General features: G+C 52.3%; 1 protein-coding gene across 7 annotated transcripts in view; it reads left to right on the top strand.

Annotated features, from left to right (window-relative positions):
• Nucleotides 1-270: 270 nt before the first annotated feature.
• Nucleotides 271-10,845, top strand: part of LOC140716780 (CMP-N-acetylneuraminate-beta-galactosamide-alpha-2,3-sialyltransferase 4-like) — a 295,770-nt gene continuing 285,195 nt past the window's right edge. Inside the window, exon 1 of one of the 7 annotated variants that reach the window (XM_073029669.1) lies at nucleotides 271-475. The gene's annotated coding sequence lies outside the window, so the exon portion shown is untranslated. Of the gene's footprint in view, nucleotides 476-514; nucleotides 890-10,845 lie in introns of those variants that run through there. The other 6 variants (XM_073029673.1, XM_073029674.1, XM_073029670.1 and 3 more) reach the window with 6 other exon arrangements.

The raw sequence follows: 10,845 nt of genomic DNA, 5'->3' as shown, positions 1-10,845 counted from the left end.
CCATGGAAAAGAATACAGCCGACATTTCGGGCCGAGACCCTTCGGCAGGAATCTGCTGAGTTCCTCCTGCATTTGGATATTGCATAAATTTGCATTTGCATATTGCTCAAATTTGCAGCATCTGCAGATTTTCTGTTTTAGATATTTTGCAGCTGTTATTCGCTACATTTAGGAGTTGGTGTACATATACATAATTTATGTATGTAATATAATTTGTATGTATATAATTTATTTCCCTGATATTTATACACGACAGTTGATCTTCTGCCGGCGGTGTGTTTACGTTTATGGAGGTGTCGGAGTGAGCGGGTACTACGCCGTGTTAATGATATGATGAATGAAACGGCGTTGTCGTAGGGACTGGCTTCTTGATTCGGGGTTGGGCGACTGCTTTCGAGGAGAACCCACGGTGCACAGGCAACGGGCAGCGGCTGGAGCTGCACCCAGGAAGTGAAGGGAACAGGCGGTGCGGGAGGTGAGTGCAGAGGCTGGGGGAGGGGTTGATGGGGTCTCCTTTGTTATTGCTGTTGCGGAATCGGTCCGGAACCTTCTGCGTTCGGCGGTGGGGAGGGAAGTTTGATTAAGGAATCGCACTTGTAGCCTGCACCGAGGTCCTTTTTATCCACCCCTATCCTCTTATCAAACTTACAGCCCACCCTTCCCCAACTACCCAACCCTCATACCCCGCCCCCCTCCGCCAAGAATCCGGGCAACTTTCTATGGAAATGAAAACAAGCGCAGATCCAGAATCCGCTGCGCTCCTCTAACGGTTTGGGACCAGAGGGTGAGCTGAACGAATGTGACTGAGACTCAATTGCTTGGCCGTTTTCACATTATTGAACGCCGTGAGCTTCCAGCGAGGCTGAACTTGACCATATCTGCAGCTCTGGTAAGTCCGGTGGGGCTGTTGTTGGGCGGGAACATCGAGTCCCGTTATAGGTGGCCTTGAGACGGTTCTCTGGATGCCGGGCTGGCGGTGGGGTGGTCACCACGTCGAGGAGCCGTCATCGAATCGGTCCGGTTGGCCAGGGGTAGCGAGCCCCGACTTCGGTAAACCAGGGCTTCCAACGAAAGCTACTTGTATGTGAGAGAGAATCTGTGTTAGACCCTGTATTAGAACTGGGTGTGCGCGCGTGAAAGAGAGAGAGGAGATATAGTGTGTGTGAGAGAGACATATATACCGGTGTGCGACGGAGAAAGTGGGGTTCTGTATAGCCATGTGTGGAAGGGAGAGGGACTGCGTACCTGTGAGGGAGAGAGAGAGCGCGGCGGAGTGTAGCCTGCAAAATCGCGCGCGTGTGTGACTGAGAGTGAGTTCTGGATACCCGTGTGTATGAGAAAGTGAGGGGTGTCTATATGCCCGTGTGCGTGAGAGAGAGAATGAGATCCTACATAACTGTGTGTGTGACCGAGAAGAGTGGGGTTCTCTTTGCCAGATGGCCAAGCTCCAGCTTCAGAAAACCGGGGCTTCCAATGAGGTTACTTCTATGTGAGAGGGGGGGGTCTGTATACCAGAACTGTCTGTTCTGCCATTCAATCATGGCTGATCCTTTTTTCCCCTCTTCAGCTCCACTCTCTGGCCTTCTTCCCGTAACCTTTGATGCTGTGTCCAAATAAGTACCTATCAGTCTCTGCCTTAAGCACACCCAACGACCTGGTGTGGTGAACTAGATATACCTGTCTGACTGCTCCTGTGGCTCCTCCCACAGACCCCTGTATAAAGGCGACTGTGGGCTGCTGCTCTCCCTCATTTTCCCCAGGATGTAGTGTTGTTTATTCTTCCAGTCAATAAAAGCCGATATCTCGCTTCCTAAGTCTCAGCGTGAGTTATTGATGGTGCATCACCTGGCCTCCACAGCTGCATGTGGCAACAAATTCCACAACTTCACCACCCTCTGGCCGAAGAAATTTCTCCACATTTCTGTTTTAAATGGACACCCCTCTATCCTGAGGCTGTGCCCTCTTGTCCTAGACTCCCCCACCATGGGAAACATCCTTTCCACATCTACTCTGTCCAGGCCATTCAACATTCAAAGGTTTCAATGAGAAACCCCCCCCCCCACCCCCAATCCTTCTAAATTCCAGTGAGTACAGACCCAGAGCCATCAAATGTTCCTCCTATGATAACCCTTTCATTCCTGGAATCATACTTGTGAACCTCCTCTGAACCCTATCCAATGCCAGCACATCTCTTAAAATAAGGAGCCCAAAACTGTTCACAATACTCAAGGTGAGGCATCACCAGTGCCTTAGAAAGCCTCAGCATCACATCCCTGCTCTTGTACTCTAGACCTCTTGAAATGAATGCTAACATGGCATTTGCCTTATTCACCACCGACTCAGCCTGCAAGTTAACCTTCAGGATGCTCTGCACAAGGACTCCGAAATCCCTTTGCACCTCAGATTTCTGGATTTTCTCCCCATTTAGAAAATAGTCTGCTCATTTATTTCTTCCACCAAAGTGCATGACAGTACATTTTCCAATATTGTATTTCATTTGCAGCTCTTTTGCCTAATCTTCTAATCTGAGTCGTTCTGCAGTCTACCTGTTTCCTCAACACTACATGCCCCTCCACCAATCTTCGTATCATCTGCAAACTTGGCAACAGAGCCATCTAGTCCATAATCAAATCATTGATAAACAGCATAAAAAGATGTGGTCCTAACTCTGACCCCTGTGGAATACCACTGGTAATGAAGAAAGGATCCTTGTATTCCCACTGGCTGCCTCCTACCAATCAGCCAATGCTCTAAACCATGTCAGTATTTTCCGAAAATACCACGGGCTCTTAACTTGGTAAGCAGTCTTATGTGTGGAACCTCGTCAAAGGCCTTCTGAAAGTCCAAATATACAATCTCCACTGCATCCCCTTTATCTATCCTACATGTAATCTCAAAGAATTCCAACAGGTTTGTCAGGCAAGATTTTCCCTGAAGGAAACCACACTGACTTTGTCCTTTCATAAAGAGTGGAGTGATATTTGCAATTTTATAGTCCTCTGGTACCATGCCAGAGTCTAATGACCCGTATGTGTGAGAGAAGGGTGGGGGATGAATGTTCCTGTAAACCCATGTGTTTGTGAGCGAGAAAGTGGGGTTTCTATGTACCCATGTGTGTGGGGGGGAGGGGTTCTTATATATATATTGGAGGGGATTTCTGTAAACGTGCGTGTGTGTGAGCGAGATTAGGGTTCTGTGTGCGCGTGCGTGAGCGGACGAGGGAGGGAGGAGGTCTGTACTAGTGTGTGCATGACAGAGGAGGTCTCTTTGCGTTTGAGCGTGAGGGAGGGAGGTGGTCTGTACTAAAGTGTGTGTGAGGGACGGAGGAGGTATGTATTAGCGAGTGCATGAGTGAGGGAGAGGTGGTCTGTATTAGCATGTGTGCGTGTTTGAGAGAGTGAGGGAGGAGGTCTGTATTTGCATGTGTGTGAGCAAGAAAGAGGGCGGAGATCTGTATTAGCCTGTGTGTGAGCGAGAGAGAGAGAGGTCTGTATTAGCATGTTCGTGAGTGAGAGAAAGGGAAGAGGTCTGTGTTAGTGTGTGTGTGTGTGTGAGTGAGAGGGAGGAGGTCTGTATTAACATGTGCGTGAGTGAGAGGGAGGAGGTCTGTATTAGCATGTGCGTGAATGAGAGGGAGGAGGTCTGTATTTGCATGTGTATGAGAGAGAGAAGGAAGGAGGAGGTCTGTATTTGCATATGTGTGAATGAGGGGGAGGAGGTCTGTATTAGCGTGTGTTTGAGAGAGAGGGAGGATGTATTAGTGTGTGAGTGAGAGAGAGGGAGGAGGTCTGTATTAGCGTGTGCGTGAGGGAGAGAGGGAGGAGGTCTGTATTAGTGTGTGCGTGAGAGGGAGAGAGGGAGGAGGTCTGTATTAGCGTGTGTGTGAGAGAGAGAGAGGGAGGAGGTCTGTATTAGTGTGTGCGTGAGAGGGAGAGAGGGAGGAGGTCTGTATTAGCGTGTGTGTGAGAGAGAGGGAGGAGGTCTGTATTAGTGTGTGCGTGAGAGGGAGAGAGGGAGGAGGTCTGTATTAGTGTGTGCGTGAGAGAGGGAGGAGGTCTGTATTAGTGTGTGCGTGAGAGGGAGAGAGGGAGGAGGTCTGTATTAGCGTGTGTGTGCGTGAGAGAGAGGGAGGAGGTCTGTGTTAGCGTGTGAATGAGAGAGAGGGAGGAGGTCTGTATTAGCGTGTGAGTGAGAGCGAGGGAGGAGGTCTGTGTTAGTGAGTGAGAGAGAGGGAGGAGGACTGTATTAGCGTGTGAGTGAGAGCGAGGGAGGAGGTCTGTGTTAGTGAGTGAGAGAGAGGGAGGAGGACTGTATTAGCGTGTGAGTGAGAGAGAGGGAGGAGGTCTGTATTAGCGTGTGCGTGAGAGAGAGGGAGGAGGTCTGTGTTAGCGTGTGAATGAGAGAGAGGGAGGAGGTCTGTATATGCGTGTGAGAGAGAGAGGGAGGAGGTCTGTATTAGCGTGTGAGTGAGAGCGAGGGAGGAGGTCTGTGTTAGTGAGTGAGAGAGAGGGAGGAGGACTGTATTAGCGTGTGAGTGAGAGAGAGGGAGGAGGTCTGTATTAGCGTGTGCGTGAGAGAGGGAGGAGGTCTGTATTAGCATGTGCGTGAGTGAGAGGGAGGAGGTCTGTATTAGCGTGAGAGAGAGAGAGGGAGGAGGTCTGTATTAGCGTGTGAGAGAGAGGGAGGAGGTCTGTATTAGCGTGTGCATGAGAGGGAGGAGGTCTGTGTTAGTGTGTGAGAGAGAGGGAGGACGAATATTAGCGTGTGAGTGAGAGAGAGGGAGGAGGTCTGTATTAGCGTGTGTGTGAGAGAGAGAGGGAGGAGGTCTGTATTAGTGTGTGCGTGAGAGGGAGAGAGGGAGGAGGTCTGTATTAGCGTGTGTGTGCGTGAGAGAGAGGGAGGAGGTCTGTATTAGCGTGTGCATGAGAAAGAGAGAGAGGGAGGTCTGTATTAGCATGTGAGTGAGAGAGAGGGAGGAGGTCTGTGTTAGTGTGTGAGAGAGAGGGAGGACGACTGTATTAGCGTGTGAGTGAGAGAGAGGGAGGAGGTCTGTATTAGCGTGTGAGTGAGAGAGAGGGAGGAGGTCTGTGTTAGCGTGTGCGTGAGGGAGGGAGGAGGTCTGTGTTAGCGTGTGCGTGAGGGAGAGAGGGAGGAGGTCTGTATTAGCGTGTGCGTGAGGGAGAGAGGGAGGAGGTCTGTATTAGCGTGTGCGTGAGTGAGAGGGAGGAGGTCTGTATTAGCGTGTGCGTGAGTGAGAGGGAGGAGGTCTGTATTAGCGTGTGTTCGTGAGAGAGGGAGGAGGTCTGTATTAGTGTGTGAGTGAGAGAGAGGGAGGAGGTCTGTATTAGCGTGTGAGTGAGAGAGAGGGAGGAGGTCTGTATTAGCGTGTGAGTGAGAGGGAGGAGGTCTGTATTAGCGTGTGAGTGAGAGAGAGGGAGGAGGTCTGTATTAGCGTGTGAGTGAGAGAGGGAGGAGGTCTGTATTAGCGTGTAAGTGAGAGAGGGAGGAGGTCTGTATTAGTGTGTGAGAGAGAGGGAGGAGGTCTGTATTAGTGTGAGTGTGAATGAGAGGGGGAGGAGGTCTGTATTAGCGTGTGCGTGAGGGAGAGGGAGGAGGTCTGTATTAGCGTGTGAGAGAGAGGGGGGAGGTCTGAATTAGCGTGTGAGAGAGAGGGAGGAGGTCTGTGTTAGCGTGTGCCTGAGAGAGGGAGAGGGAGGAGGTCTGTATTAGCGTGTGAGTGAGAGAGGGAGGAGGTCTGTATTAGCGTGTGCGTGAGGGAGAGAGGGAGGAGGACTGTATTAGCGTGTGTTCGTGAGAGAGAGGGAGGAGGTCTGTATTAGCGTGTGAGAGAGAGGGAGGAGCTCTGTATTAGCGTGTGCGTGAGAGAGGGAGGAGGTCTGTATTAGCGTGTGCGTGAGGGAGAGAGGGAGGAGGTCTGTATTAGCGTGTGTGTGAGAAAGAGAGAGGGAGGAGGTCTGTATTAGTGTGAGTGCGAATGAGAGGGGGAGGAGGTCTGTATTAGCGTGTGCGTGAGGGAGAGGGAGGAGGTCTGTATATGCGTGTGAGTGAGAGAGAGGGAGGAGGTCTGTATTAGCGTGTGAGAGAGAGGGGGGAGGTCTGAATTAGCGTGTGAGAGAGAGGGAGGAGGTCTGTATTAGCGTGTGCCTGAGAGAGAGAGGGAGGAGGTCTGTATTAGCGTGTGCATGAGAGAGAGAGGGAGGAGGTCTGTATTAGCGTGTGTGTGCGTGAGAGAGAGAGAGGGAGGAGGTCTGTATTAGTGTGTGCGTGAGAGGGAGAGAGGGAGGAGGTCTGTATTAGCGTGTGTGTGTGTGAGAGAGAGGGAGGAGGTCTGTGTTAGTGAGTGAGAGAGAGGGAGGAGGACTGTATTAGCGTGTGAGTGAGAGAGAGGGAGGAGGTCTGTATTAGCGTGTGTGTGCGTGAGAGAGAGGGAGGAGGTCTGTATTAGCGTGTGCGTGAGGGAGAGAGGGAGGAGGTCTGTATTAGCGTGAGAGAGAGAGAGAGAGGGAGGAGGTCTGTGTTAGTGTGTGAGAGAGAGAGAGGGAGGACGTCTGTATTAGCATATGCGTGAGTGAGTGGGAGGAGGTCTGTATTAGCGTGAGAGAGAGAGAGAGGGAGGAGGTCTGTATTAGTGTGAGAGAGAGGGAGGAGGACTGTATTAGCGTGTGCGAGAGGGAGGAGGTCTGTATTAGCGTGAGAGAGAGAGAGGGAGGAGGTCTGTATTAGCGTGTGAGTGAGAGAGAGGGAGGAGGTCTGTATTAGCGTGTGAGTGAGAGAGAGGGAGGAGGTCTGTGTTAGTGTGTGAGAGAGAGGGAGGAGAACTGTATTAGCGTGTGAGTGAGAGAGAGGGAGGAGGTCTGTGTTAGTGTGTGAGAGAGAGGGAGGAGGACTGTATTAGCGTGTGAGGGAGAGAGGGAGGAGGTCTGTATTAGCGTGTGCGTGAGAGAGGGAGGACGTCTGTATTAGCATGTGCGTGAGTGAGAGGGAGGAGGTCTGTATTAGCGTGTGAGTGAGAGAGAGGGAGGAGGACTGTATTAGCGTGTGCGTGAGGGAGAGAGGGAGGAGGTCTGTATTAGCGTGAGAGAGAGGGAGGAGGACTGTATTAGCGTGTGAGTGAGAGAGAGGGAGGAGGACTGTATTAGCGTGTGCGTGAGGGAGAGAGGGAGGAGGTCTGTATTAGCGTGTGCGTGAGGGAGAGAGGGAGGAGGTCTGTATTAGCGTGTGCGTGAGGGAGAGAGGGAGGAGGTCTGTATTAGCGCGTGCGTGAGAGAGGGAGGAGGTCTGTATTAGCGTGTGCGTGAGGGAGAGAGGGAGGAGGTCTGTATTAGCGTGTGTGTGAGAAAGAGAGAGGGAGGAGGTCTGTATTAGCGTGTGTGTGCGTGAGAGAGAGGGAGGAGGTCTGTATTAGCGTGTGCGTGAGGGAGAGAGGGAGGAGGTCTGTATTAGCGTGTGCGTGAGGGAGAGAGGGAGGAGGTCTGTATTAGCGTGAGAGAGAGAGAGAGAGAGGGAGGAGGTCTGTGTTAGTGTGTGAGAGAGAGAGAGGGAGGAGGTCTGTATTAGCGTGTACGTGAGAGAGGGAGGAGGTCTGTATTAGCAAGTGCGTGAGTGAGAGGGAGGAGGTCTGTATTAGCGTGAGAGAGAGAGAGAGGGAGGAGGTCTGTATTAGCGTGAGAGAGAGGGAGGAGGACTGTATTAGCGTGTGAGTGAGAGAGAGGGAGGAGGTCTGTATTAGTGTGAGAGAGAGGGAGGAGGACTGTATTAGCGTGTGAGAGAGAGGGAGGAGGTCTGTATTAGCGTGTGCGTGAGGGAGAGAGGGAGGAGGTCTGTATTAGCGTGTGCGTGAGGGAGAGGGAGGAGGTCTGTATTAGCGTGAGAGAGAGAGAGAGGGAGGAGGTCTGTATTAGCGTGTGAGTGAGAGAGAGGGAGGAGGTCTGTATTAGCGTGTGAGTGAGAGAGAGGGAGGAGGTCTGTGTTAGTGTGTGAGAGAGAGGGGGGAGGTCTGAATTAGCGTGTGTGTGAGAAAGAGAGAGGGAGGAGGTCTGTATTAGCGTGTGAGTGAGAGAGGGAGGAGGTCTGTATTAGCGTGTGCGTGAGGGAGAGAGGGAGGAGGTCTGTATTAGCGTGTGCGTGAGTGAGAGGGAGGAGGTCTGTATTAGCGTGAGAGAGAGGGAGGAGGTCTGTATTAGCGTGTGTGTGAGAAAGAGAGAGGGAGGAGGTCTGTATTAGTGTGAGTGTGAATGAGAGGGGGAGGAGGTCTGTATTAGCGTGTGCGTGAGGGAGAGGGAGGAGGTCTGTATTAGCGTGTGAGAGAGAGGGGGGAGGTCTGAATTAGCGTGTGAGAGAGAGGGAGGAGGTCTGTATTAGCGTGTGCGTGAGAGAGAGAGGGAGGAGGTCTGTATTAGCGTGTGCGTGAGAGAGAGAGGGAGGAGGTCTGTATTAGCATGTGAGAGAGAGAGAGGGAGGAGGTCTGTATTAGTGTGTGCGTGAGAGGGAGAGAGGGAGGAGGTCTGTATTAGCGTGTGTGTGTGAGAGAGAGAGGGGGAGGAGGTCTGTATTAGCGTGTGCGTGAGAGGGAGAGAGTGAGGAGGTCTATTAGTGTGTGTGTGAGAGGGAGAGAGGGAGGAGGTCTGTATTAGCATGTGTGTGCGTGAGAGAGAGGGAGGAGGTCTGTATTAGCGTGTGTGTGCGTGAGAGAGGGAGGAGGTCTGTATTAGTGTGTGCGTGAGAGGGAGAGAGGGAGGAGGTCTGTATTAGCGTGTGTGTGTGAGAGAGAGAGGGGGAGGAGGTCTGTATTAGCGTGTGCGTGAGAGGGAGAGAGTGAGGAGGTCTATTAGTGTGTGTGTGAGAGGGAGAGAGGGAGGAGGTCTGTATTAGCATGTGTGTGCGTGAGAGAGAGGGAGGAGGTCTGTATTAGCGTGTGAGAGAGAGGGAGGAGGTCTGTATTAGCGTGTGCATGAGAAAGAGAGAGAGGGAGGAGGTCTGTATTAGTGTGTGAGAGAGAGGGAGGACGACTGTATTAGCGTGTGAGTGAGAGAGAGGGAGGAGGTCTGTGTTAGCGTGTGCGTGAGGGAGGGAGGAGGTCTGTGTTAGCGTGTGCGTGAGGGAGAGAGGGAGGAGGTCTGTATTAGCGTGTGCGTGAGGGAGAGAGGGAGGAGGTCTGTATTAGCGTGTGCGTGAGTGAGAGGGAGGAGGTCTGTATTAGCGTGTGCGTGAGTGAGAGGGAGGAGGTCTGTATTAGCGTGTGTTCGTGAGAGAGGGAGGAGCTCTGTATTAGCGTGTGAGTGAGAGAGAGGGAGGAGGTCTGTATTAGCGTGTAAGTGAGAGAGGGAGGAGGTCTGTATTAGTGTGTGAGAGAGAGGGAGGAGGTCTGTATTAGTGTGAGTGTGAATGAGAGGGGGAGGAGGTCTGTATTAGCGTGTGCGTGAGGGAGAGGGAGGAGGTCTGTATTAGCGTGTGAGAGAGAGGGGGGAGGTCTGAATTAGCGTGTGAGAGAGAGGGAGGAGGTCTGTGTTAGCGTGTGCCTGAGAGGGAGAGGGAGGAGGTCTGTATTAGCGTGTGAGTGAGAGAGGGAGGAGGTCTGTATTAGCGTGTGCGTGAGGGAGAGAGGGAGGAGGACTGTATTAGCGTGTGTTCGTGAGAGAGAGGGAGGAGGTCTGTATTAGCGTGTGAGAGAGAGGGAGGAGCTCTGTATTAGCGTGTGCGTGAGAGAGGGAGGAGGTCTGTATTAGCGTGTGCGTGAGGGAGAGAGGGAGGAGGTCTGTATTAGCGTGTGTGTGAGAAAGAGAGAGGGAGGAGGTCTGTATTAGTGTGAGTGCGAATGAGAGGGGGAGGAGGTCTGTATTAGCGTGTGCGTGAGGGAGAGGGAGGAGGTCTGTATATGCGTGTGAGTGAGAGAGAGGGAGGAGGTCTGTATTAGCGTGTGAGAGAGAGGGGGGAGGTCTGAATTAGCGTGTGAGAGAGAGGGAGGAGGTCTGTATTAGCGTGTGCCTGAGAGAGAGAGGGAGGAGGTCTGTATTAGCGTGTGCATGAGAGAGAGAGGGAGGAGGTCTGTATTAGCGTGTGTGTGCGTGAGAGAGAGAGAGGGAGGAGGTCTGTATTAGTGTGTGCGTGAGAGGGAGAGAGGGAGGAGGTCTGTATTAGCGTGTGTGTGTGTGAGAGAGAGGGAGGAGGTCTGTGTTAGTGAGTGAGAGAGAGGGAGGAGGACTGTATTAGCGTGTGAGTGAGAGAGAGGGAGGAGGTCTGTATTAGCGTGTGTGTGCGTGAGAGAGAGGGAGGAGGTCTGTATTAGCGTGTGCGTGAGGGAGAGAGGGAGGAGGTCTGTATTAGCGTGAGAGAGAGAGAGAGAGGGAGGAGGTCTGTGTTAGTGTGTGAGAGAGAGAGAGGGAGGACGTCTGTATTAGCATATGCGTGAGTGAGTGGGAGGAGGTCTGTATTAGCGTGAGAGAGAGAGAGAGGGAGGAGGTCTGTATTAGTGTGAGAGAGAGGGAGGAGGACTGTATTAGCGTGTGCGAGAGGGAGGAGGTCTGTATTAGCGTGAGAGAGAGAGAGGGAGGAGGTCTGTATTAGCGTGTGAGTGAGAGAGAGGGAGGAGGTCTGTATTAGCGTGTGAGTGAGAGAGAGGGAGGAGGTCTGTGTTAGTGTGTGAGAGAGAGGGAGGAGGACTGTATTAGCGTGTGAGTGAGAGAGAGGGAGGAGGTCTGTGTTAGTGTGTGAGAGAGAGGGAGGAGGACTGTATTAGCGTGTGAGGGAGAGAGGGAGGAGGTCTGTATTAGCGTGTGCGTGAGAGAGGGAGGACGTCTGTATTAGCATGTGCGTGAGTGAGAGGGA

Source organism: Hemitrygon akajei, chromosome 26 (assembly GCF_048418815.1).
Source record: "Hemitrygon akajei chromosome 26, sHemAka1.3, whole genome shotgun sequence".
NCBI lineage: Eukaryota > Metazoa > Chordata > Chondrichthyes > Myliobatiformes > Dasyatidae > Hemitrygon > Hemitrygon akajei.
The sequence above is the reverse complement of the archived record's forward strand: the minus strand, read 5'-3'. Positions and strand labels throughout refer to the sequence as shown.